Source organism: Podarcis pityusensis (assembly GCF_964106645.2).
Source record: "Podarcis pityusensis genome assembly, chromosome: 1".
Classification (NCBI taxonomy): domain Eukaryota; kingdom Metazoa; phylum Chordata; class Lepidosauria; order Squamata; family Lacertidae; genus Podarcis; species Podarcis pityusensis.
This window is the reverse complement of record NC_138028.1, coordinates 131,419,740-131,446,368: the sequence shown is the minus strand read 5'-3', so window position 1 is coordinate 131,446,368 and position 26,629 is coordinate 131,419,740. Positions and strand designations below refer to the sequence as shown.

Here is a 26,629-nt window from a genome sequence, read left to right as displayed (position 1 = left end):
CCTGAACCCCTGACAATGACAAACAACATAAATAAAAAAACTCCACAAAGTAAACTCACCATAAACATGCTGCGTAACAATGATGAACTCAACCTTACCATCATTCCTTCAGTTTACTGTGGAGTTATCAGAAGTTTTGAGTTGTTGAAGCAATGGCAAATAGCTGTTTACCAAGGAACAACTGACCATGATGCCTCTCTGTGGCCACTTGGTATGCCAGTCCCTCTATTTATCATCCTGCAAAATGGTGAGTTTTGCCACATTTTTTTGCACCTGGTCAGAAATCTGGAGAAGCAGTAAAATCCCCCTGTTGACTCAAGACAGCAATTGTGGCAAATTGCAGTACAGGGGTACCTTGGGTTAAGAACTTAATTCGTTCTGGAGGTCCGTTCTTAACCTGAAACTGTTCTTAACCTGAGGTACCACTTTAGCTAATGGGGCCTCCCGCTGCAGCCGCACTGCAATTTCTGTTCTTGTCCTGAAGCAAAGTTCTTAACCCGAGGTAATATTTCTGGGTTAGTGGAGTCTGTAACCTGAAGCGTCTGTAACCCGAGGTACCACTGTAAACAGAATCCACCCACAAGGCATGTGGAATCAGACCTATTCATGTGCAGATTTAAAGGAGGCTGCACATGGGCATGATAGAAATCAGAACGAGGGCGTCATTAAACATCGCTTTAATTTTGTCTCATGAAATTTCATTTTCAATTCAGTTTAGAGAGAGAGAGAGAGAGAGAGAGAGAGAGAGAGAGGAGGGAGGGAAGGAATAGCTCCTCTTTCATTTTTCCTTTGCGGCTGATTACTTTCCTTCCAAATTCCCTCCATCCCTCTGTTAGGCTGTGCTCCAGGGGCACTGCTGCCAAAATCCTACAGAGTTGGGCAAAAGAGGAAAAGACTGCTCTTCTCTCTCACATGGGACACATTTGGGAAACAGTTCAGCAATGCGGTATATGGAGACATGGTACAATACCACACGTCTTCGGGGTTTTCTGCAACTTGTCATTCCTGAGTAATACGTGGCTGGTTAATGCTATTTGCATCTACAGAACCCACGAAAGTGCTCTTTCGTTACAAGAACTCTTCAGGAACCGAACAGGACCAAAACTAAGAGCTTCTAATAAAACAAATCAAATATACGTCACAGAATGCTACTATTTCCACATTATTCTGCATTCTGTAACATAAAAAAGAACAGGCCCCATCCTCTAGTCACATTTGAAAACGCGAATCTCAGAGAGATATGGCGCCTCGTGAAACCATATTTGCACCTTCCTAGTGCTACTCCAATCCATTTGTGGAGAAAATTGGACTTTGCTTTCTATTTCATTGCACTGTCACTGCTCACTAGCACCTGATCACTGAAAAGATGGGGAGGGGGGGAAACCCACAATAAAATATTATATGAATGTTCACCTCTGAACAGTACCAAGGCAACGGATTGATGACAGGCCAGTTCAAAATAACGTCCTCATCATATACAGGGCCAGTTCCCTGTCACAGAACACTTCGGAGGAACAGGGAGATTTTAATTCAGAGAAGAACTTTACAGCGCCAGAAGACTTTTAGCAGTCGGCCCCCTTTCACAGAGTGCGGGTGGCGCTGTGGTCTAAACCACTGAGCCTCTTGGGCTTGCCAATCAGAAGGTCGGTGGTTCGAATCTCTGTGACGGGGTGAGCTCCTGTTGCTCGGTCCCTGCTCCTGCCAACCTAGCAGTTCGAAAGCACACCAAAGTGCAAGTAGATAAGTAGGTACCGCTCTGGCGGGACGGTAAACGGCGTTTCTGTGCGCTGCTCTGGTTTCGCCAGAAGTGGCTTAGTCATGCTGGCCACATGACCCAGAAAAACTGTCTGAGGACAAACGTCAGCTCCCTCGGTCAGTAAAGCGAGATGAGCGCCTCAACCTCAGAGCCGTTCGCGACTGGACTTAACTGTCAGGGGTCCTTTGCCTTTTACCCTTTCACAGAATATTCTCCACTTCCACAGCCTAAACTGCACAACATGTTTTTGCTGTGCTTCCTTGACCCTCCTCAGCAAATGTGAACAGGGTGGTCACAGATACAACTGGCAAAGATTCCTGTGATAGTACCTACATCAGGGTTGCCATATGTTTGGGAAAACCCAGACATGTCCTCTTTTGGGGGGCCAACATGCCCATCCGGGTGGGTTTTTTACATTTTAAAGGAAATGTCCAGGTTTTTCGGGCTTGGGCTCAGGCTGCTCCACACGCCGTGGACGCTGCCAGCCCGAGCCAGCGAAAGAAGCAGCCCCACGAGCATGGAGGCAGCCCCACATTCCCACACACCTCCTTCCCCGGCTCGGGCTATCCTCTTTTTTTGCTCTTCAAGATATGGCAGCCCTAATCTATATGCTTGTTGACACACTCAGAGAATTCTAACAGACTGGAAAAGTCCAGGTTCAAAATCCCACTCACCATCGAAGCTCCGCTTGCGCCAGCCACGATCTTTCAGCCTAATATGCCTCACAGAGTTTCTACGAGACTACAATGGAGATAACAGAACCACGAAGGCTCCCTTGAGCTCCCTTGGAAGAAAGGAGGGCTATAAATATAATCAAATCACGTCAGAACACACCCAGAAAATAATGGCTGTTATAAGAAGAGCTAATAGCAAACACATTTTGACTATTGATGGAGATGTAATTATGTACCCTCTTGACTCAGTGACAAATGTGTCACCTTCCCCCTCAAAATGTTCTTGCCTTGCTATGCAATAGATTAAAACAATCAATAAGATATTGGTAAACCCCCCCCCAACTGCTGGAACTGGCATAACCCCAAATCCTAGCCCTCAATAGGCCGTCCATCTTATTCTATGCAATGTCTTGAAGAGCTTTTATACATTAAGGTAGGTAGCCGTGTTGGTCTGACGCAGTCAAAATATATAAAAAAATTGTCCAACAGCACCTTATAGACCTACTAAGTTTGTTCTTGGTATAAGCTTTCGTGTGCATTCACATTTCTTCACATACACTGAAACAGAAATCACCAGACCATTATATATAGTGAGAGGGTGGGGTGGGGTTTTTCTCAGGAGTGTAGTAGGAGATGGGTGATTGACTCAATGGGTATAGTAAACCTGTTGATGACTGTTAATGACTGCAATTTCAAGCAAGGGTAGTATGCAGATGACCAGAAATAGCTTTAGCATATGTAATGAGACAAGAATCCAATATCTCTTTTAAGACCAGGTCTCTCCATAGCTTTCAGTTTAGTGATAAGTTGTAATTCAGCGACTTCTCTTTATACAGCTTAACTCAAACTAAAAATATCACTGAGTATCAATATGAACTTTTGAGTCCCGGTCAGGCACAGGTGTTGTGGGTAAGTGGTTCCTGCGTCCAGAAGATGGGAAGGTCGTCTGTTTTGGTTGGGGAGGGGTTCATACACCCTCCGAAGGAGCAGCTTCTTGGGGTTCACAGCCTTGGGATTCTTCTGGGTTAATCACCAGTGGCTGTGAGTGCCTTCTACAAACTTAGTAAGGCAATTTCCCAAGGTTTACTTTAAGCTGGAGAGGCACTGCTGAGGCACCGTTTTTCTACAAGATGGAAGGCTTTTAGTGCAGAACTAAATGTTGTGGAACTCCTTTTCCTACTACTATTAAGCAAGTACCATGAGTATTGTATTTCAGATGCCTGTTTAAGGCTCTTCTGCTTCCAAAGGCCTTTTCTGATGTAAAGCTCAACCATCGATTGTTGTGTACCACCGTCCAGAAGTTGACTAAGTATTTTTAATGCTCTTTTATGGGTGCATTATGCCCACTGCCTACATGGTCTGTTTATTGTGCAGTAAGTAAGCCTATAAATAAACAAATAAAATATCCTCTAAAAGGGAACCATGAAACTCCCCACGATGCCTTCATTGTCGGAACAGTTTGTTTCTCTTTTTTCTCTTTAGTGGCAGGGCAGTGAAAAGGGTGCGAGGCATCTCCCAGTGGCTGGTTTGAAGAGATAGCTTCTTTCGCGTTCAGTAATTTCTTTGCTCTCTTACTGTTTGCACTCTTGGCACCTCCTTTGCCGGATGAATTATGAAGACATTGTTCTGGCTGGGTATAAAAGGCAGCCTTGACACAATAAGACTGGGCTGGAGATTTAATTTTTTCCCCTCCCAGGCCCTAGGGAGGGTTGGAGACTGGTTGGACTTCAAGCAGTAGAATACAGTAAATAGTTTCTTCTGTTGTTCAGATCGCTTATTGTATTCTGCTCCCCCCCAAAAATAAATAAATAAAATAGAATCACATCTTTATAACATTTAAACACGTATTTTTTAAAAACAGGAAAATATGCTGACCATCTCAGTCAATCAAAAGATTGCTGGGCTGCGGAGATGCAAACACAAAATGACTAACGTATCTGCAGAATGCATTCTGGCTATACATTGTCTGCCTTTCTGTCTGATTTAGGCAGAGGGTCTAAATGTCAAATGCAGCCCAAGCACAGGCTAGAAATCGGGGAGTGGAAGAGGACAATGTTGATCTGTTTTGCTGAATAAAACAGTGGCACCTCCTATTGGTGGTACAATTTCCAGATTATTGACCATACATAGCTGTCAACTTACAGATTTGAAAATAAGGGACCAGCAGTCTCGAAAATAAGGGATCAGCAGCCAAAATAAGGGATTTTCCAAGGGGCACAGGTATGTTCAACTTCTGAGCCCCTCCGAGCCAAAGGCAGAAAGCCCAGCCAGCAGCCAAACGAAGCCTCAAGCGGTGGTTCCCACAGCGCAGCAACCCGGCAAAGGGGATGCAGCAAGGAAAACCACCGTCACCTCTCCGCTGGGAAGCGCTGAGCAAAGGTGAGTCCCCAGGCAACGCGGGCGATTTGATCGGCACAAGGCATGCAAGCTCCACCCCCCAGTCATTCTTAGACTCCTTATTGGGTGAGCAACGCAGCCAAGCAACCCAGTTGGAGCCTCCCTCCTCCCTGACCGGCAGGGAGGGAGGGAGGGAGAGGAGCTGCTTCCTTTGAAACCCGGGAAATTTAAGGGACATCATCAATACGGGACAGCAGCGGGACACAGCGCTGGGATAAGGGAGTTTCCCACCAAATAAGGGACGGTTGACAGCTATGTGACCATACTTCCTCAAGAGGCACTGGATGGGTAGCCTCCCAATTCTCCCAGTGGTATCCACAGGTTCTTGAAACTGGGAGGGAGCAGAATAAACTTGTCAGTCATGCATGACAACCCAATGTCCCTGGCAAAGCAGGGAATGGTTATTGGGTAGTTTCACCTGTCAATGCAGAAATTCAATCAGCCATCAGAAACCTTTTTAAAACGCAGAGTTACTAATAACACCACTGGGTATTATTTTCAACTTTCGGAAAGTTCAAAACTTCCCTCATTATCTCAGCATTCCTTACAACAGTTTAGCAAAGCGTCATTATTATCTTCCCCCATATTGCAGATGGGCTTAAGAACATCCTGTAAGTTTACGGCAGAAGTTGAACAATTGTTTTAGTATTAAAAATCATGCTCTATTAACCTACCGCTAGTGGATTACAGCATAAATCAAGTAGTAACGTATGAACTGAAATAAATTCTCATGAAACTATTCAGCAAGACAAACAGGTAGCATCAGCGAAGTGAACAGTGAAAATACAACTGCGACACTATCAAAATGGACCTGCAGTGTCAACATTTCCACCTTACCTGGCCTCATCCTGTCCATCACCAGCTACAGATGAAAGAGACAGTTGAGGGCAACCAGAATACCTCACCCCAACCTGCCAAATGGCCTATCCTAGTCTTATGCCAATGATCGCAGGTGTGGAAGGGAGGAAGCATAGCACAGCAACAGAGCTTTGCATATAGAAGGTTTTATCCCAGCCACCCCCATTTAAAAGTATATTGCAAAGTATATCCCTCTCTGCGGAGAGCCTCTGCTACTGCCAGGCAAGGTGGGAAAACTGGGCTAGATGGACAAAGACCCTACCTCACTATAAGGCAGCTTTATGTGTTAAAAGTACAATTCTTGTTACAAACCAATAATCTCCCTAACGTTTTATTGGGAAGTTTGGGAGGGAGCGGAGCCTGGGCTTGGTTATTAGGCCACTTTACAAAAGTGGGTTTAACCAGTTAAAGGTAGAGGTAAAGGGACCCCTGACCATTAGGTCCAGTCGTGGGTTGCAGCGCTCATCTTTTCTACTTGCACTTTGACCTGCTTTCGAACTGGTAGGGTTGGCAGGAGCTGGGACCGAACAATGGGAGCTCACCCCGTCGCGGGGATTTGAACCGCCGACCTTCTGATCAGCAAGTCCTAGGCTCTGTGGTTTAACCCACAACACCACCCGCATTCCCCTTAACCAGTTAAGCAAGGCAATAAACTACAGCACAGGTAATAGGTCACGAAGCTGAAAGGACCTTGCCCGCCCCTTCAGCTGGAGCAAATGACACACTTATTCAACTGTAAAGGTAAATGTAAAGGACCCCGGACCGTTAGGTCCAGTCACAGACGACTCTGGGGTTGCGGTGCTCATCTCACTTTACTGGCCGAGGGAGCCAGCGTACAGCTTCCGGGTCATGCGGCCAGCATGACTAAGCCGCTTCTGGCAAACCAGAGCAGTGCACGGAAACGCCATTTACCTTCCCGCCAGAGCGGTGCCTATTTATCTACTTGCACTGGTGTGCTTTCGAACTGATAGGTGGGCAGGAGCAAGGACTGAGCAACGCAACAGGAGCTCACTGCTGCAACGAACAGCTGAAAATAGGTGGCCAGCTGTCTACAGCAGGTCAGCAAAAGTGGTGGAACGGTGGGGCAGAGGAGAAAGGAGAAATAGGAAGGGACGAATGTGTTTGATATACCGTATTTTTCGTTCTATAAGATGCACCAGACCATAAGACACACCTAGTTTTTGGAGGAGGAAAACAAGAAGAAAAATATTCTGAATCCCAGAAGCCAGAACAGCAAGAGGGATAGCTGGGATAGATGCGCAAAGCCTCTTCAGGGCAGGGGGAGCGTTCTTCCTGCTGCCCTGAAGAGGCTTTGTGTTGCTATCCCAGAAGCCAGAACAGCAAGAGGGATCGCTCTGCAGCGAAAGCAGAAATCCCTCTTGCTGTTCTGGCTTCTGGGATAGCTGCGCAGCCTGCATTCGCTCCATAAGATGCACACACATTTCCCCTATTTTTTAGGAGGGAAAAGGTGCGTCTTATAGAGCGAAAAATACGGTATGTGCTCTGTAACTAAGGGAGGTTTGGAGCCTTCCACTGCACAAGCCAAGCATCTCTATTACATGTGCTCCTCGTTCTCTAGCTCACAGTAAAGGGATCCTAACAGTGCCTTGTTTAGTGGTAGTTTCCTATTTTTATGTAAAAGGCAATGCTTTGTTTCACTTCCCGGATGTCTCTCCCCCTCCCCCTTAAGTCTGGTTCAGATCCACTGCCACCAAAGGCAAAATAATTCTAATGCAAACTTTTCCTTTCTGCCCGTGTGTGTCTGTCAGTCTGACCTGCCTGCCTCTCTGCCTTTGTCTCTATCTCTCTGTGTGTGACAGAAATCAATTACTCTCTCCACCCGTGCCCGAAACCCTCTTACAACTCTGCCGCTTCTTGAGATTACAGATGAAAAGGGGGAGGTGAGGAAGACGATCCCAGGTTCAGAAGAAATACCTCCTCCTGAATGGTTAGACAACACAGGAAATACCATATTTAAAACACGCAAAGAGCCCATACTTTCCTGGGTCATCTGCTATTTAAAACACCCAGCTCTGAACTCAAGATAGGAGCCTCCTCATGAAAACATCCACAAAAATGGAGAATATTTAAAGAATATTTGAAGAACCGTGGTATAAATAGTAATCTCCTGGAAGACTTAGACTGAGCCTTGTAGTATATAAAGGTAATAGACAATTTACATAGAAATACGATAAAAAATAGAAGAAATAAGTAACTGTGCGGTAAAAACATATTTAACAGATAACGTACAATGAGAATATTTGGAAGTCTCTTTATAACTTTTTCTTCTTCTTTATTTTATTTTTATTTATTTTATTTATTTTACTTTTTTCACTTTTTCATAAATTGTAGTGTCATGTGTATTGTGAGGTATACAAAGTACCTTTGCTTCAGTTGCTATCATTTTCTTTTTTGTTACAAACAAAAACAGAGAGCCTTGTATAAATGTTGCATAAATGTATATTTTGGGGGTAGGGGAATTAAAAAAGAAAAAGAAAAGAAAGCATCTATAAAAGTTGGTAAGGGAATCATATGCAACTGAGCCGCCAGTGTCACCATCTCTCCTTACTGCTTCCTGCTATTTTTCAGGAGGCAATAAGAAGGGCTCCCATTCACAAATTAAGGTAGCATCAGGGTCTTGGGCTGCAGGAGCAGTGCCTTCAGTAACTAACATGAAAGAGGGAAAAGGATCTAGGAGTCTTGGTTGACCACAAACTTGACATGAGCCAACAGTGTGACGCGGCAGCTAAAAAAGCCAATGCAATTCTGGGCTGCATCAATAGGAGTATAGCATCTAGATCAAGGGAAGTAATAGTGCCACTGTATTCTGCTCTGGTCAGACCTCACCTGGAGTACTGTGTCCAGTTCTGGGCACCACAGTTCAAGAAGGACATTGACAAACTGGAACGTGTCCAGAGGAGGGCAACCAAAATGGTCAAAGGCCTGGAAACGATGCCTTATGAGGAACGGCTAAGAGAGCTGGGCATGTTTAGCCTGGAGAAGAGGAGGTTAAGGGGTGATATGATAGCCATGTTCAAATATATAAAAGGATGTCACATAGAGGAGGGAGAAAGGTTGTTTTCTGCGGCTCCAGAGAAGCGGACATGGAGCAATGGATCCAAACTACAAGAAAGAAGATTCCACCTAAACATTAGGAAGAACTTCCTGACAGTAAGAGCTGTTCGACAGTGGAATTTGCTGCCAAGGAGTGTGGTGGAGTCTCCTTCTTTGGAGGTCTTTAAGCAGAGGCTTGACAACCATATGTCAGGAGTGCTCTGATGGTGTTTCCTGCTTGGCAGGGGCTTGGACTCGATGGCCCTTGTGGTCTCTTCCAACTCTATGATTCTATGATTCTATGAGGGAGTAAGGTAGGAGCTCCAATTCACATCCTGAAAGCTCTAAGTCTCAACCTCTCTAAGGCCCTGGACTGAGGCAATGTTAGAGCCTAGGAACCCAATCCAGACTCGGGATGGATTCATTTTCTGGATGGCCGGGAGACAGCTGGGAATTTACTCCTCCTGTTTTACTTAACACTCATGCTCAGGTACAATGGTACCTCAGAAGTCAAATGGAATCCGTTCCAGAAGTCCGTTCGACTTCCAAAACTAAGGCGCGGGCTCCAACTGGCTGCAAGAAACTCCTGCAGCCAGTCAGAAGTAGTGTCAGACGTTCGGGTTCCAAAGAATGTTCACAAACCGGAACACTCACTTCTGGGTTTGCGGCGTTCAGGAGCCAAAACGTTACGACTTGCAAGGCGTTCGGGATCCAAGGTACTGATTTCTTTCGAGAATCACTGAAGCTGCCTCTTCCTTAATTTGTTTCTCTCTGCTCTCTATTCCTCCTCCATATGCTGCTGATGTTTTGGCGGCAGCAGGCAACATGGTGGGGCAGAGGCAGCTTACCTGACCTCCGAGCAGGTGAGTCGCTGCTGCTTACAGGGAGGACTGAGGCAGCACTGAGCAAACACGGCGGCAGGAAGACCAAATGGGCTCCATTTGTGTGTTTGCACCACACAGAGGTAGTTTACTGCTGCGCTGCTCCTACACTTCCCAGTAAGCAGTGACTTATCTGCCACACAACTGTGCTTTGATATCTCTTTAGTCTTACATGAACATCCCCTTGCTGCCAACGGTGCAAAGTGAACTCAGCAACTATTCATACTCCTTTTTCGAAACACAGGGCCAACGTTGCTCCTTTTAGCACAGAGCCAACTCCTAATCCCCCCCAAAAAACTAGTGTGAAACTATCGCAAGAAAAGTATACATGCTGCTATCTACTATCATGCACCCACAAATCCCACATAGAAAATCCCACCAAAAGAGGGGAACCACAGAATTTTATAGGTTCTATCAACTTGTCCTAGGGTTGCAAACTGCAGAAGGGAGCAGGCATCTGAAAGATAATAATCTCCATGCCAATATTGAGAAAGCTTCTTGAGTTAACGCCACTTAATCCTCAAGTAGCTAGAAAAGAGCAGTGTGCTAGGATTAGCTGAGAAATAATTCTATTATTACCAGAATGTCCCCTCTTATAAGCAGTAGAGAATAGACACCAACAACTGCCATAAACACTGGCAAATTTCTCTAGTGGTATTAAATAATCTCAGTAATTGGTCACAGATTGTTACAGGGTTGCCACATCTAAGACTGCACATCTTAGATATTTCTTACAGTGAAATATCTGGATTTCTGTAGCTGCCTGTTTAATATGGGGTTTGTTTGTGTAATCAAAACTAGACTCCCCCTCCCCTGCATGTTTGATACCTGATGCTCCCAAAAGATGTTAAAGCAAAGATTATGGGATAAGGCACACAGTGACTTGCGATCTGGATCACACACAGTCTGTAGTCCGCTGGCAGTAGGAGTACAATACGGGTATGTCTTTAAGTTAACATTTTACATTAAAAACCTGACAGTACCAAACTATCGAAGGCCTGTTGGATGGCAGGTTGAGAGGAGTTCCCTACCAGGACAGACTTTGCTCGTGTGCTCAAGACATCGATTCCATAAAACATATTTTGTTGCATTGTGCAAAATATGAGCAAGCCAGGGCTGAACTGATACTACCCTTGCTGGTACCTTTCCCAGGAAAATCAGAGGCTCACTATGTCAGGTTCCTATTGGAAGACCGGACAAATGCTAGAACATTAGCAGTGGCAAAGTTTTTATCGGTGGTTGCAAGAACAAATAATCCCTATATTCTGAACAAAATGCTTGTTTAACCTGGAGGTAGGCTGTATGAATTGTGTATTGCTTTGTAATGATTTGTTGGGTCTCTGGACCGTAATAAAGATTGATGATGATGATGATGATATCTGATGAATTACAAAGATTTGCATTGCCTGATCATTTCTACACATCTTAGTCCAGAATGAGATGCTAAAACGGTAACTGACAGGCTACTGGCAAAAACAGCAGCTTCGCATCTTATTTTGCCCACCTCCCGGCAGTATTTAGTAATGCAAAATGTGTGATGATACCACTGTGTTCCAAGTTTCACCATATCTGCTTTACTTCACTGGTTAATGGTAATAGGGAAGAGAAACCTGTACACAATGGTGCCTAACTAAGCATTACTGGGAGTAAGAAAAGAGACAACACATCACTGCTATCAGTGGCAGTTGTGACTCTACTATGTATAAGCCTGGCCTTAAAAAATCTGTATAAGAAAAAGAAACACAAGGCTCAACCATCAAGAGTCATGTCATGTCACACACAGGGAAATCTTGCAGGTATTTTACATATAACCTGCTTCATGTAGTTTCTCAAATGCAGCAGTTACACACAGAGAATTCAATCCAGATATAGTTGCTTTCAGTACAGCATGCACATCCCATGACAGTACAGTGGTACCTCAGGTTAAGTACTTAATTCGTTCCGGAGGTCCGTACTTAACCTGAAACTGTTCTTAACCTGAAGCACCACTTTAGCTAATGGGGCCTCCTGATGCCGCCGTGCCGCAAGGAGCACGATTTCTGTTCTCATCCTGAAGCAAAGTTCTCAAACTGAAGCACTATTTCTGGGTTAACGGAGTGTAACCTGAAGCGTATGTAACCTGAGGTACCACTGTATCAGGAAATATGGATTCCCAACCATGTTCCCATGAGGATAGAAATGCAGGTTTTAAAACAACAACAACACAGAGGGGTTTTTTACTGCAGTCCTATGCATAGGGACGCGGGTGGCGCTGTGGGTTAAACTACAGAGCCTAGGACTTGCCGATCAGAAGGTCGGTGGTTCGAATCCCCACGACGGGGTGAGCTCCCATTGTTCGGTCCCTGCTCCTGCCAACCTAGCAGTTCGAAAGCACCTCAAAGTGCAAGTAGATAAATAGGTACCGCTCTGGCGGGAAGGTAAATGGCATTTCCATGTGCTGCTCTGGTTTGCCAGAAGCGGCTTAGTCATCCTGGCCACATGACCCGGAAGCTGTCTGCGGACAAACGCCGGCTCCCTCAGCCTATAGAGTGAGATGAGCGCGCAACCCCAGAGTCGGTCACAACTGGACCTAATGGTCAGGGGTCCCTTTACCTTTACCTATTCTATGCTATAATGTGGAACTTGCAAATTTAAATTTAACGACTATATATACATGTTGGTTTAGTAGCATAATGATACGCAAGCCAGTTTAAGAAGGTTCACAACTTCTTTATGTTTAGGATTTAGCAGGTTAGCCCCAGATATACTTTAGTTGTATTTTCCAATAAAATTAGGGGGGAGGAATATTCTGCTAAGATTTCAGCGGCTGGTTGCTACTTAAATGGTGCATTTTCAATAAACAAATAAAAGATTTCGGAACATGTTCATTTTAATAGTGGCAACGCGGCTAAACCATAATATGTTCAGTGTAATCCACTTGTCCAAATGAATCAGGAACAATATGGTTGAAGGATATCCTTGATAGGTGCTGCCTTGTAGACAAGTGTTTGGAATGTTATCCATTAATTAACAATTTTGCCCAAGATTTCTATTCCAGGAAATATTTCTCTGTTCCAAAACTCTGCAGTGAGTGTGGCAAAAGGAGCTTGCCACTCCACCCTGTTGAAAGCTTTTTCTGCATCAATGAACCTCAATGCAGCAACTTCCTTTGTCTCCTTGCATTGGTTAATTATTGATCGGCTTCTTCTAGTGTCGGCTGATAATTGTAGTCCTCAAAGCCAGATTGCTTCTAATGCACATTATTACCAGCTACGTATATTGTTTAACACATTAGCCTACAGCAAGATATATTATAATCCATACGTAAAAGTGAAATTTATATATGTGTTAGGGTCTTTCTCTGGTTTGTGTAAAAACATATTTCTTCTTAACACCATTTCAGAGTGCTGAATCTCTCCAAACATTTGTATGGAGTTTTGTTGGTGGCTGATTCAAAGTACAGTGGTACCTCAGGTTACAGATGCTTCAGGTTACAAACGCTTCAGGTTACAGACTACACTAACCCAGAAATAGTGCTTCAGGTTAAGAACTTTGCTTCAGGATGAGAACAGAAATCGTGCTGCGGCGGCGTGGCGGCAGCCGTAGGACCCATTAGCTAAAGTGGTACCTCAGGTTAAGAACAGACCTCCAGAATGAATTAAGTTCTTAACCTGAGGTACCACTGTATCAGAAAAGGTTTTAGAATATTCACAAAGCAAGCCAACCAATTCATAAGTTACAGTATATTGCTTTGAGCTTTAGAATGGTCGGAGACCTCTGCCTCAACTAAAATTAAATATAAGAAGCATTTATTAATATTATTTAATCTAGGATGGGGGAAAGCTTCTAATATTTCTTATATCAGTAGTATTAGATAGATACAGATCTCTATTAAAAAAAAAAAGCAAAAAAGAACCAATGATCATTTTTTTCATTATTCTGCACTGGCCTCTGCGTCTTACGATTTCTCATAGCATGAAACAGTCTTTTTTCATTCTTTGGTAATAAATATATTGAGCTAGATATTTTCCGCTTTGATTCCATTTTCAAATAATTTTTGTTTGACTAAGCTCAATGCTTTTGCAGTTCTGTATGTGTTGACTTTACATACTTAAAACATAACTTTAGTTCATTGGAGATTTTAGAATCAACTTTCTAATTCTATATAAATTCTATGGCTGATATCCAATATTATTCATACTCAGACTAAGAACTCGGTTGGTCCTCTCTGGATATGACTTAGTTGGATACCATCCTAAGTCTTCAATTTTATATATTACCGCTAAGATTTGTTCATTCTATTTATGTTACTTATTGAAGTAAGCAAATATATGAATAAAAGGCCTCCACCAAAATAGGCTTTGTTTGCACCACAAATTACCTTCCTGTCAAACTCGGTTAAATAATTTAACAAAAAGTATTCATGCACTTTTCTAACTGATTTCAGAACAAACTTTTGTTCTTCCAACAACAATAACAAAGCAAAAACCACTTTCAATCAACAGCAGCAGTTTTACAAATTATACACTTAATATTTACATGAACAAGATCTGGCGGGGCGGGGGGGGGGGACACAAACCAGTTTCCACCAAATTTATAAGAACAAAAAGTTCTATGTCACATCAAAACAATTTGTTTAAGTTTGGAAAACACACACACACACAGAGTATATATATAACAAGCCAGATGTTTTCTTTAAAGCAAGGAGAAAACTCATCTCATCTTCAGTTGTATGGTTTATATTTCTAGCAGCAGTTCCAATTCTAGAGATGAATTTGTATTGTTTCCCAAATGTTTACACATCAGCTAATTATTCATCAATTTCCAAAACAGGGCCTAATTATCCACCAGTAATTACTGCCTCAACTGCTCTTTGACCTGAGCGGCTGGAAAGAAAACCGTTTGCAACAGTGCATTCTTGTGTAGAAAGTATCCTGCAAAAGCTGGATGGTCTGAAATTATAATCATCAGCTGATGTCTGGGTATGTGTGTGTGTGTGTCGTCAACTCATAACCATACTTCTCTGACTCACTATTTTATCTTCTGCTTCCTTCCATTTAAGCAACCTAAAAACAAAATCCCGATTTACATAAGATGCACCGACAGCCATGTTACAAAATTGGTATACCAGGACTTCCTCTCTTCATATGTCCTCCTCGGAGCCCCTCCATCAGCTCCAGAGGGTTGGGGAGGGGACCCCCAGAACAGATTTTGGGTGCGTGCAAAGGGAGGAGAGAGAAGATATGTTGTGGAAGTGGAAGTCCCAGTGCAAACTGGACAACTTCGCTGCCTACAACCAATAGTATCTTAGCAATTCTTACAACAATCCTGTAAAGTAGGCCAACTCCATATCGCAGAAAAGTGAGGCTGGGAGATAATTACTTGAGTTCACTTCGGGAGTTCATTACACCTCTCGTTACAGTTTTCTCACCTTAGACATGAAATATATGCCGCTCATTGCAATGATGACGGGGGAGGGAGCCCGCTGCTAGCACTTTGTGTGTGTCAAAGTAAAGGTAAAGGGACCCCTGACCATTAGGTCCAGTCGTGGCCGACTCTGGGGTTACAGCGCTCATCTTGCTTTATTGGCCGAGGGAGCTGGCGTACATGTGGCCAGCATGACTATGCCTCTTCTGCCGAACCAGAGCAGCGCACGGAAACACTGTTTACCTTCCCGCCGGAGCGGTACCTATTTATCTACTTGCACTTTGACGTGCTTTTGAACTGCTAGGTTGGCAGGAGAAGGGACCGAGCAATGGGAGCTCACCCCGTCTTGGGGATTCGAACCGCCGACCTCCTGATCAGCAAGTCCTAGGCTCTGTGGTTTAACCCACAGCGCCACCCATGTCCTTGTGTCAAACTACCCCTCAAACAGAAGAAAATGGCATAAATAGGCTCCAAAGCAACTTCAACATTTGTCAGCAACTGGAAGAGGTTACAACATCTGGAAATCAGTTATGCCATTCTTTCGGAGAGAACATTTTGCAGACGTGGGCAGTCAGAAAATCGTCACCTCATTACTTTTAAGTCATTCCAGCGCAAATTGCTAAGGCATTCACCAGTTTCTGTTAGTTTTCGGCGAAAGGTATGGATTTCTAGAGCCTTCTCTATTGACTTCTCAGAGCTTGCAAACGACAGTCCTCTTTCAGCAAGGCTTCTAAAAAATTTATACCATCTGGTATCTGCCTTAGATTTGAATCGATTTTATGTATGTGCTATTGGGTGTTTTGAACTGTTTCTATATTTCTATAGATTTATAACTGTTTTTATATCTGCAATTGTTTTAGCTGTTTTTATACGGTGGTACCTCGGGTTAAGAACTTAATCCGTTCTGGAGGTCCGTTCTTAACCTGAAACTGTTCTTAACCTGAGGTACCACTTTAGCTAATGGTGCCTCCTGCTGCTGCCGCACCACCGGAGCACGATTTCTGTTCTCATCCTGAAGCAAAGTTCTTAACCTGAGGTATTATCTCTGGGTTAGTGGAGTCTATAACCTGAAGCTTTTATAACCTGAAGCGTCTGTAACCCGAGCATAGCTGTCAACCGTCCCTTATTTGGTGGGAAAGTCCCTTATCCCAGCGCCATGTCCTACTGCTGTCCCTTATTGATGATGTCCCTTAAATTTCCCGGGTTTCAAAGGAAGCAACTCCTCTCCCTCCCTCCCTCCCTCCCTGCCGGTCAGGGAGGAGGGAGGCTCCAACTGGGTTGCTTGGCTGCGTTGCTCACCCAATAAGGAGTCTAAGAATGACTGGGGGGTGGAGCTTGCATGCCTTGTGTCAATCAAATCAGCCGCGTTGCCTGGGGACTCGCCTTTGCTCAGCGCTTCCCAGCGGAGAGGTGACGGTGGTTTTCCTTGCTGCATCCCCTTTGCCGGGTTGCTGCGCTGTAGAAACCACCGCTTGAGGCTTCGTTTGGCTGCTGGCTGGGCTTTCTCCTTTGGCTCAGAGGGGCTCAGAAGTTGAACATACCTGTGCCCCTTGGAAAATCCCTTCTTTTGGCTGCTAATCCCTTATTTTCAAGGTTGCTGGTCCCTTATTTTCAAATCTGTAAGTTGACAGCTATGAACCCAAGGTACCACTGTATATGCAACTGTTTGATGTATGTTATTATAGTGTAATTCACTTTGAGGTATCTCATAGAAGCGATTCATCTGCAGCCTCCCCCTTCCCTTCACTGGGATGTCACACTACCTTAAAGGTTGGCAGAGCCTTACAATCCTGGACCTGAAAAGAACTACTGTTGCAAGACTGGATCCCATACTGGTGAAAAATCACCTGGGGAGAGGAGCTGCAGAGAAACAGTGGGTGACAAAAAGGGATGGGAATTCTTTTATCTGTGTTTTGCCAGCATTTGACGACTTCTCTGTTTAAACAAGCCTTTGATTTGGTTGCTGCTTAATTTTATCAACAGCTCGCCTTGGTCTATAAGGCCCCATATTAAACGCTTTTTTTTTTCTTAATTATGGGAAGGAAAGCTTGGGCAATGGATCGTTCCCTCCCCCCTCTGCAGTCCTCTGAAGTCCCCCGCCCTCCAAAAATTAAACTCCAGAGGATCAGGGTGAGCTATCCGATGTTGTGAGCTATGTCGTACAGGGCTGCAAGCAGAGGGGAGAGGGAATTGGCCCAAAATCAGGGACAAGAATCTGGCAGTCTCCAGCAGCAAGATACCTCCAACCTCTGTGGGGCAAAGTTAAAGATCTGCTGTGGGAGCTACCTGCTACTTGCCAAACACTGGGTACGGCCCTTTTTAAAATTATTTTTTAGACTTTGTTAGCAATTTTGGGTGCATCCTTTCAGAGGGGAAATATAAGATATGAATATTTGCTTGATAAATGTATCAACATCAAAAGAACAAAGATCATGGCCACTGGTCCCATCACCTCCTGGCAAATAGAAGGGGAAGAAATGGAGGCAGTGAGAGATTTTACTTTCTTGGGCTCCATGATCACTGCAGATGGTGACAGCAGCCACGAAATTAAAAGACGTCTGCTTCTTGGGAGAAAATGACAAAGCTCGACAGCATCTTAAAAAGCAGAGACATCACCTTGCCAACAAAGGTCCGTATAGTAAAAGCTATGGTTTTCCCAGTAGTGATGTATGGAAGTGAGAACTGGACCATAAAGAAGGCTGATCGCCGAAGAATTGATGCTTTTGAATTATGGTGCTGGAGGAGACTCTTGAGAGTCCCATGGACTGCAAGAAGATCAAACCTATCCATTCTTAAGGAAATCAGCCCTGAGTGCTCACTGGAAGGACAGATCGTGAAGCTGAGGCTCCAATACTTTGGCCACCTCATGAGAAGAGAAGGCTCCCTGGAAAAGGCCCTGATGCTGGGAAAGTTGGAGGGCACAAGGAGAAGGGGACGACAGAGGACGAGATGGTTGGACAGTGTTCTCGAAGCTACCAACATGAGTCTGACCAAACTGCGGGAGGCAGTGGAAGACAGGAGTGCCTGGTGTGCTCTGGTCCAGGGGTGTCACGAAGAGTCGGACACGACTAAACAACAATAAATGAATGAACGGCGCTCTCCCAGCTGCTGCTTTGCCTTGGAGAATCAGTAACGTGCATTTGAAGATATGTGGGTTGAGACAGAACATGTAGCTCAGTGACCATATGGTAACAGTACTCCCAACGATTTCCTGCCCTATGCCAAGAACATCTGCTAGTGAAATCAAAGCGAGCAGTATGACTTTATCATATCAAGGAGGGCATTTGAAGAAATGGCTTTCAGAAAGCTGTTATAGCTCAGCTGGTTCAGTCAGAGGCTTCAACAGGAATCTTGAAGAAGTCATTCATATACCTAAGAGCTGGACTTGTTTCTTGGAGTAGACCTCACCGACTTCAGTCTGACTCACTTCCAAATTAAAATGCTGAGAATCGTACCCTCTCTCTCTCTCTCTCTTTGTAAACAGCAGCCTGCCTTATTAGATTCAATTTTCCCATGTATGAACCTTGGGCGGCAATACTGTGTAACTCAGTTGTGATGTGTTGGCAAACTGTGAAGACTGGATGTTGTGAGAGAATCGGATACAGAGCCATAATAAGATGCAATCTAGTGCAACGATGGGACGCGGGTGACGCTGTGGGTTAAACCACAGAGCCTAGGACTTGCCAATCAGAAGGTCGGCGGTTCGAATCCCTGCGACGGGGTGAGCTCCCATTGCTCAGTCCCTGCTCCTGCCAACCTAGCAGTTTGAAAGCACAGCAAAGTGCAAGTAGATCAATAGGTACCACTCCAGCGGGAAGGTAAACGGAGTTTCCGTGTGCTGCTCTGGTTCGCCAGAAGTGGCTTAGTCATGCTGGCCACGTGACCCGGAAGCTGTACGCCAGCTCCCTCGGCCAATAAAGCGAGATGAGCGACGCAACCCCAGAGTCGGTCACGACTGGACCTAATGGTCAGGGGTCCCTTTACCTTTACCTTTAGTGCAGCGATGGGGAACCAGTGGTCCTCTAGCTATTTCTGGACTACAACTCCTATCATCCCTGACCACTGGACATGCTTGTCTGGACCTGATGGGCCTTAGAGGGCAACAGCATATAGAGAGCCACCAATTTGCAATCCCTGGTCTAGTGGATGGGGTCTAAAAGAATGGCAAAAAAATGACAGCCACAGAATGCCTCTTCCTGTATAGCTTTGCACGCTATTTACAATATACGGGCCCTTAAAACAAGCTGGGATGGAATAATTAAGCAGAAACATTAACACACTGAAAGAAGAAAGAGATTGGGTTTTAAATCAATGCTGTTAATATACTCTGGGGGCAGCTGATCTATTTTCCAGGATCAAGACAGCTGTTTTAAAGAACAATGCACAATATGCCTAATGCAGGCTACATTCAAAGTCTGCTTTCTCAAGCCTCAACTCTACTAGACTTTCAAAGATTTGGTCACTAGACAGCAGGATGATGTGCAACATAATTTTCCTCCTGGTCCTTTGTTTTTAACAAAAGCACACTTCTCTTTGGGGTGAACCCCTCTGTCTGGAATTCCCGACAGAAGTCATCAACTTTTCATCTCATAATATCCCTTTGGCTATAGCCACCCATTCTCAACAGGCCTTTGGGGAAACCTACGGTCCCAAGAGATCATGTGTCCTCTTTTGGCATGTTACCACCAGATGGGGCTGCAAGCTACACATGCGAGTAGGAGAATTCCAGAGGCAGGGTGGACGCTGGATTGCTCATAACTCAATTGAATGTCATGTTCGGTAAATGATGACGGGGGAAAAACACGCTGGGCTGTGTGGTTTTTTTGTGTTTTTTTAATGGATCCGTTCTTCGAAATGTCTTTGTTTGCAGAGAGAGAGATTGAGAGCGAGAGACTGTTCCGCTGTGATGTGGCATGAACATGTTTATGCAAGGAAGACTTGGGATGCAAAGCCCGCTGAACTCCCAATACAATCCTTTAGCAGGGTGATTAGTCTAGTGTGGAACAGTGGGTGGCACGTTTCGGCAACATTAATTCAGAAATTGGACGGGCGGGGAGGTGGGCTGAGAGGAACGATGATGCACACACATGAATTCCAAAGCGAAACTTTGAATTTGAAAGATGCTGTGGGAGGGAGCGAGGGAATGGAAAAGGTGGGCCCTTTCTGTGCAGTGATTCACATACGGATGAGGTTTCAGAGTCAGATTTTCCAACGCTGGCAGCAGGCAATGGACCAAGAAGCAGCGATCACAGAAGAACTGACTGGGCAGGACAGCTACGTGACCAAGCGGGTCTTTCTTTTGCGAAAGGGGGGCAAATAAGTCGCCACCGTCCCCCTCACCCTTCTCCAGGGAGGCTTGCCCGAGTCTCTCCCGAGATCAAAAATAAACCTTGGCATGGGCAGGGCACCGGGGCTTTTTTGCCCGATGTAACGTGACAGAATGGCAACCTTTTAAAGCAGCAGAATGCTCTTTTCAAACTCCCGGTTCAAATAGCAGATACCCAATCCCCACCGCACGGAGGGGGCTGAAGAGCAGCCGTAGGAAAACGGCAGCTGCACTCGCAGGGAGAAATGGCAAGCAGACGGGGGCTATTACAGTTATTTCCGAATAGTTTGGCACGCCTCTAATCAGAGCTTCTGTTCCCCACCCCTCTTTCCCCTTTTGCTCTTGGTTTACTGCTGTGTCATTGCTTCTGAAGGGCAGCAGTGCAAACAATGGCTCAGCTTCCAACCTTCATTTGAGAAAAGTGCCCATCCTGCAAAGTATTAAGGGTCCCGGCTGTGCCTATCGCGAACACACACAGGGCACAATAACAGGAGGAAGCCAATTTTCTTGGTTTTTGAAGTGCTTTCCAAAACTAAGGAGCTTTCCTGGAGCAGAAATGGAAGCCGTGGGGGTGAAAGTTGCTTTGATTGTGCCAAGTTGATTCCATTCATGGTGGGGAAGGGGAAGGCAAGAGTCTTTTCCTAATAGAGAACCCTCCCCTCTGAGATTAACCGTTCGAATGAATGAATGAAATGTGCCCCCATAAAAAAGTGGACCCAAAGGGGAACATGAATAGCACACTCGATTTAACCTGCGATGGCAGTCGTGCAAATCACACCTTTGTCTGCAGAGAATGCAAAACTAGACCTGTGCCAACTATTTCTCAATCTGTGGTTTTTTTATTAGATGGAAACCATTAAGCCATTTTGACGGGGTAGAGGTTTTCCGTTTTGTTCAGTACAATTTGACCTCAGCTACTTCACCGGCATTTTCTTCCGATGGCTGCTACTAATTTCTTCTTTCTGAATTAGTCACACAGCTTATGCCACCAAATCAGGGATCATACAGAGAACCGGGCTAACATCACAATACGCTACCAAGCCAATCAGTTTTTATGTCACCTGGGGCATGAGGTTGCTTGAGATTAAGGGCAAATAAACTAAACACTTTGCTGAAAATATGAAGCCATTTTCTATTTAGCCATAATGAAAACTACATTACATTCATTCATTCATTCATTCATTTACTTACTTACTTACTTGCTTGCTTGCTTGCTTGCTTACTTACTTACTTACTTATCTATTTATTTCCCACCCACCCATCTGGCTGGGTTTCCCCAGCCACTTTGGGCGACTTCCAACAAAAGATTAAAAATACATTAAAACATCAGTCATTTAAAACTTCCCTAAACAGGGCTGCCTTCAGATGTCTTCTAAAAGTCAGATAGTTGTTTATTTCCTTGACGGGAGGGCTTTCCACAGGGCGGGCGCCACCACCGAGAAGGCCCTCTGCTTGGTTCCCTGTAACTTCACTTCTCGCAGTGAGGGAGCTGGACCTCAGTGTCCGGGCTGAACGATGGGGGTGGAGACGTTCCTTCAGGTATACAGGGCTGAGGTCATTTAGGGCTATAAAGGTCAGCACCAACACTTCGAATATCTTGTAATATCTGATTACAAGTACCTGTCTTTGAAGGATTAATATCTTTATACTATGAAACTATACTAATTACACGCAATCACATTGCAGCCCCAATGCAGCAAGGCCAATTAACATTTCCACAAGCGAATGAGTCCCTCATCATAGCACCGCAAATAGTATCAGACAAAGTTTAACAGCAACTTACAGTGCAGTTGTTAGACACAGGTGTGCTTTTTAACCACTTTGCATATGTGTTTTGAAAAGGTAAACAAGGGTGCTACCGAAGCAACATGAAATCTTGCAGTGCCCACACGACATCTGCCTTATCAAAATGTCATCCCGTATTCCATCACCACCACACGCTTTGGATTTACTGTTTCCATTGGTTTGTTGTTGTTGTTTTGTTTTTTACCTCTCCAATTTTCAAAGGAAATAGTAAAACTAGATTATATGAGAAAATGACTTTCTGGCATTTTGATTAAGGCAACATTGTGGAAACACGGCGCCAAATCTGCATCCATGAGCAGCACCAGATTCTCAAGAAATAGCCATGTGAAAGAGCCGCAAAGTGAATTTAACAAAGTTGGAAGGCCACAAGTTTATGCTGACCACATTAAACCCAGATACGTTAGACAGACCTGCTGTAATAAGCTTCTCTTCCCACTAGGATCACACCGTCCTCTCCCAACAGACATTCTCCCACCATTTCAGGAGCTTCCTCTTGCGTTACGTTTTAAATTTAGTTGTCTTTTAAGCCATGTCATTGCTTTCTTTAGTGCCAGAGTGTAGATCTCCCATTATTCTTTGTTCTGAAATGGGGAACAGCACCCTAGCAGCAAAGCTATACTTGGAATTGTAAGAGGGATAGGATGTTGCCAGAGGTTTATCAGTCCAAACCTTAACTGCAGTTTGTCTGAACTGAGAAACCATGGTTTGTGATCAACTGGTAAATGAGAAACCATGGTTTGAAATAGGCTTGCACACCACAGTTTGGAGCAACTATAACTTGACATGTGTGAACTACACCATAGTTATGGCTGCTGCGCTGCCTCAACAAGCTTTTGATTCGTTGAAAGGAGAGTGTTGAACAGCTGTAAATTATGCTTTGTGTTGGTTTATGGCAGGGGTAGACAACCTAAGGCCTTCTAAATCCGGCCCACGGACCGTCCCGGAATCAGTGTGTTTTTACATGAGTAGAATGTGTCCTTTTATTTAAAATGCATCTCTGGGTTATTTGTGGGGCATAGGAATTCGTTCATTTTTTATTTTCAAAATATAGTCCGGCCCCTGCAAGGTCTGAGGGACGATGGACCGGCCCACAGCTGAAAAAGGTTGCTGACCCCTGGTTTATGGTTAGCAGAAACCATGACTTGATGTCTGAAATAAGCCCATGTTCTTGCCATGTAGAAGAACCCCCCTGCTGTTTTTCCTGAATTGCCTTTGGTGGTTCCTACTAGTTTTAGAACAGAGATCAGGACACTATGGACCAGAGCCAGGTTTTCTGCAACCATTGCACTGCTTCATATTTGGATTGGAAGATGAGAGAGAGTGAGTATTGGTGTAGCCTGCCCATCAAGTACTATTTCCCACTCCTTTAAGATAAACAGAATCCAAAACCACATAGAAAAGACTGCAAGATAACACCCAGTTGTAGATGCACAAGAAAAGCTGAACATTTTAGACAGCCTCTCGACCACAGACGTTCTAACAGACCCAAGGGACTACCTCATTAATTCATGCTTTTAATGGTGCTCACTGAAGCTGTTAATTATTTCTTACTAGCTGCTAATTGTTTTTCTTGGACATCCAGCTCCCCAGTCTTACATTTCACCAAATGCAGCAGAATCTGTCGAATTTGCGATAGAAAAGAGGAAACACCTTGTCTTCTTATGGGAATGCACATTATAGCAGCAGAATCTACAAGCAGCAGGGTGGAGGGGGACGGGACGAGCAGAGCTCCTGAATTTTTGGTTTAGAAGAAGAAATCTTGGCAACTGCAGCTTTTCTCACTCCTGAATAACAAGCAGCACTTTCTTTAAAAAATAACAATAACGCTCCACCCTTCTGTGCATTTGGTAAACCCTGCCAGAATCTGATTGTTGCAGCGAAGAGTTACAGCAGGGGTAGCCAATGGACTCCAGCCACCAACACCTCCAGCCAACATGGGCAGTAATCATGGGTCATGAAAGCAGTAGCCCAGTAACATCTGAAGGGAGCAGCATTGGCTACCTCAAAGTTAGAAGGCTATACAATACAGTGGTACCTTGGTTCTCAAATGCCTTGCTACTTGAACAACTTGGAACCCAAACACTGCAAACCTGGAAGTAAGTGTTCTGGTTTGTGAACTCTTTTCGGAAGCCGAATGTGCTCCGTTTTGAGTGTTAAGCTTCCATTTTGAGTGCCACACTTCCGTTTTGCGTGTTAACATAGAGGTCTGTCTGTTTTTGCTATTTATTTTGCATTTATTTTTTTTTGCAGCTGTGTGTGTGTGTGTGTGTGTGTGTGAGAGAGAGAGAGAGAGAGAGAGAGAGAGAGAGAGAGAGAGAGAGAGAGAGAGACTGTGCGGAACCCAGTTCAGCTACTGATTGATTGTGTGACTGAAGTACACTGTTTATTGTTTTCATTTTATGGATCAATGGTCTCGTTAGAGAATAAAATTCATGTTAAATTGCTGTTCTGGGGTTGTTTTTAAAAGTCTGGAACAGATTACTCCATTTTGCATTACTTTCTATGGGAAAGCGCACCTTGGTTTTGGAACGCTTTGGTTTTGGAACAGACTTCCGGAACGGATTAAGTTTGAGAACCAAGGTACCACTGTACTCCAATATAGGTCTTCAGTTCATCTTTGGGATTAATGCACATAACCAAGGGTCTACTTTCCACTTGTGTTCATATCAGTATCCTTTCCATCTGGTACGCAAGCTGAGACCCTACCTGGCCGCGGACTGTCTCGCCAGAGTGGTGCATGCTCTAGTTATCTCTCACTTGGACTACTGCAATGCGCTCTGTGTGGGGCTACCTTTGAAGGTGACCCGGAAACTACAACTAATCCAGAATGCGGCAGCTAGCTGGTGACTGGGGGCTGCCGCCAAGACCACGTAACACCGGTCTTGAAAGACCTACATTGGCTCCCAGTATGCATCTGAACACAATTCAAAGTGTTGGTGCTGACTTTGAAAGCCCTAAATGGCCTCAGTCCAGTATACCTGAAGGAGTGTCTCCACCCCCATCGTTCTACCCAGACACTGAGGTCCAGCGCCGAGGGCCTTCTAGCGGTTCCCTCACTGCGAGAAGGCAAGTTACAGGGAACCAGGCAGAGGGCCTTCTTGGTAGTGGCACCCAGTCTGTGGAATGCCCTTCCACCAGATGTCAAGGAAATAAACAACTATCTGACTTTTAGAAGACATCTGAAGGCAGCCCTGTTTAGGGAAGCTTTTAATGTTTAATAGACTACTGCATTTTAATATTTTGCTGGAAGTCGCCTGTAGTTGTAATATACAACTTTCAGCACTCTCTATCACCATGGGGATTGGGGTCTCACCCCACCTTGCAACTGTCCACCTAGATCAAGAGACCCTGTTGTGGGTAGAGCTCCAACTTTCAGTGGTGGAGTACATGGCCCACATGCAGGTTCAACTCCAGGAGCAAGTGGTACAGTAGCAAGTGGTGGGAATGACCGTTGCCAGAGTCCCTGGAGAGACCCTGCCAGTCAGATAGGAAGACGCCATCTCGCCCAGCATTGTCTACGATCAGCATTAGCAACAAGTGAATCATTACGTGAATGGAATTATTCAAAGCATGGTATTCAGCTCTGATGAACTCCACAGGATTTACTCCTGAATTGCTGCTTAGGATCAGAGCATGGGTAGGCAAACTAAGGACCGGGGGCCGGATGCAGCCCAATCGCCTTTTAAATCCGGCCCGCAGACGGTCCGGGAATCAGTGTGTTTTTACATGAGTAGAATGTGTGCTTTTATTTAAAATGCATCTCTGGGTTATTTGTGGGGCATAGGAATTCATTCTCCCCCCCCCCAAAAAAAAATAGTCCAGCCCCCCACAAGGTCTGAGGGACAGTGGACTGGCCCCCTGCTGAAAAAGTTTGCTGACCCCTGGATCAGAGTATATATTTTTAAACAAACAAACAAACAAACACCATGCTGCAACAATAGGGCTTCCAACCAAATTGGGGCCCTTGCTATGATGAGATTCTATACCAGCTGCAGGGAACACCAGATACTGCTGAACTGCCATCATCTCTAGCCCACGGCCATGATTGCTAGGGCAGATGGGAGTGGTTGTTCAGCAACATCTGGAGAGGCAAATGCTTCCCCACTCCTGCTCTATCCTGAGCCGCTTATATTTCCCTGCAGCTCAGAAGAAAGTGGCTTCTCCCTTCTGACATCTGTTGAACAGCCGGTTCCCAGCCATGAGAAAACTGGAAGTACCGATAACGTTCGCCGAACGTGGGCAATTTGAGGCCTTCTAGACACAAGCGCTTAGTTGGACAAAAGCAAAAACGAGCGTTTAAGGGGCGCCGGCATTTCTGAACGCAGAATGCGGTCCCACACATTTCCCTTTAATCTCCATCCTACTGCAGAGCAGAAATGCAATCCTGGGTTGCAAATGCAGCGCTGGAGTTTACAGCTTGAGTGTGTGTTGCGGAAGAGGCTGATGAGATATAATAATGGCTCATCAGACA

At 44.8% G+C, this 26,629-nt stretch overlaps 1 protein-coding gene across 2 annotated transcripts in view; it reads right to left on the bottom strand.

The window, feature by feature from the left end:
- The window catches only part of NRP2 (neuropilin 2), a 242,194-nt gene that overhangs the window by 168,321 nt on the left and 47,244 nt on the right, over nucleotides 1-26,629 (bottom strand). The gene's annotated exons all lie outside the window — the stretch shown is intronic.